Consider the following 2,118-nt stretch of genomic DNA (forward strand, 5'->3'; position numbering starts at 1 on the left):
AGACAGGCTTCAAGTTTTACTAACTGATTAGTTTCATCTGGTTTTATAGAAAGATATAGCTGAGTGTCATCTGTATAACAATGGAAGTTGATGCAGTGCTTCCTGATGACATCTCCTAATGGAAGCATGTACAAAGTAAAAAGTATTGGGCCTAACACTGAGCCTTGTGGAACTCCATAACTAACTCTTGTTTGTCTGGAAGACTCATTGTTGACATGGACAAACTGGAATCTATCTGATGAGTAGGATTTGAACCAGTGTAATGCAGTTCCTTTAATCCTCGTAACGTCTTATAATCTCTGTAATAAGATCGTATGATCAATCGTATCAAAAGCAGCACTGAGGTCCAGAAGAACAAGTACAGAGATGAGTCCATTATCTGAGGCTAATAAAAGGTCGTTAGTAACTTTCACCAGAGCTGTTTCTGTGCTATGATGAACTCTAAAGACTGAACATCTTCAAACAGATCATTCCTTTGTAAATGATCACAAAGTTGATTTGCAACAACTTTTTCAAGGATTTTAGAAATAAACGTCAGGTTGTAAATTGGTCTGTAGTTTCCTAAAACAGCTGATCAAGAGTCGTCTTTTTAAGTAAAGGTTTAATTACAGCCACTTTAAAAGCCTGCGGTACATAGCCGGTTACAATAGATAGGTTGATCTGATCTAATATGGAAGTATTAATTAAAGGGAAGACTTCCTTAAAAAGTTTAGTTGGGATGAGATCTAACAGACAGCTAGAGGATCCAGATGAAGAAATAATTCTAGTTAACTCAGAGAGCTCAACAGGAGAGAAATGTTCCAAGTTTACATCTGGTCCTACAGTTGCTTCCAGGGCTGCTGTGTTTAACATCACATCAGTGATGGTGTCAGGAAGGGTCGGCCCGATTCTCTCCCTGATAGTAAGAATTTTATTAGTAAAGAAGTTGATGAAGTCATTACTGCTGAGAGCTGAAGGAATAGAGGACTCAACAGAACTGGGACTCTGTCAGCCTGCTACAGTGCTGAAAAGAAACCTGGGGTTGTTCTTGTTGTCCTCTATTAATGATGAATAATATAAAGTTCTGGCCTTACCAAGAGCTTTCTTCTATAATATTAGACTCTCCTTCCAGGCAGGTGAAATTCTTCTAAATTAGTGGAACTCCATTTCCTTTCCATCTTTCTAGTCGCTGCCTAGCAGAGCGTAGTTCTGAGTTGTACCACGGAGACAACTTCCTCTGGTTCATGACTCTCTTCTTCAGAGGGGCGACATCATCTAGAGTTGTAGCAGAGATACTGCAGTGTTTTCTACCAGATGATCCACTTGTGTGGGACTAAGATCAACGTAGATGTCTTCCACTGCTTTAACACACGGCATCGAAGAGGATAAACATGTAACTGCTTCCTTAAACTTGGCCACGGCATCATCTGACAGACATCTACTGTAGTGGGATTTATTCCCACATGCTGTGTAGTCCATTATTGGAACTTCAGATGTTAAGAAGAAGTGGTCCGACAAAACAGGGTTTTGAGGAAATACTATTACATTTTCAGTTTCCATCCCATACGACAGAACCAGATGGAGGGTGTGGTTACCACGGTGACGGGGTTTATTTACATCCTGATAAAAGCCTATAGAATCTAATAATGAGCTGAAAGTAGAACTGAGGCTGTCGTTGTCCACGTCAACATGAATGTTAAAGTCTCCCACTATCATCACTTTATCTGAACTCAGCACTAAATCTGATCAAAAGTCAGAATTCAGTTAGAAACTCTGAATAAGGACCAGGTGGGAGATAAACAACAACAATACAATCCGTTTCTCTGCTTTCCAGTTTGGGTGAGAGACTAAGAGTCAGACTCTCAAATGATTTATAACTAAGTTTAGGCTTTGGATTAATTGATCAACTTGAGTGGAAGATTGCTGCCACTCCTCCTCCTCCTCCTCCTTCTCTTCCTCCTCCTCCTCCTGAATCTCTAGGAATATGATAATTAATATGACTGGGAGGAGTTGCTTCATTAATACTAACATATTCTTCCTGTTGCAGCCAGGTCTCTGTGAGACAGAGTAAATCAATCTGATGATCAGTTATCAAGTCATTTACTAACAGAGATTTAGACCAGAGAGATCTCATATTTA

Source organism: Embiotoca jacksoni, unplaced genomic scaffold (assembly GCF_022577435.1).
Source record: "Embiotoca jacksoni isolate LCO1_2020_lvr unplaced genomic scaffold, fEmbJac1.0.p SCAF_21, whole genome shotgun sequence".
NCBI lineage: Eukaryota > Metazoa > Chordata > Actinopteri > Embiotocidae > Embiotoca > Embiotoca jacksoni.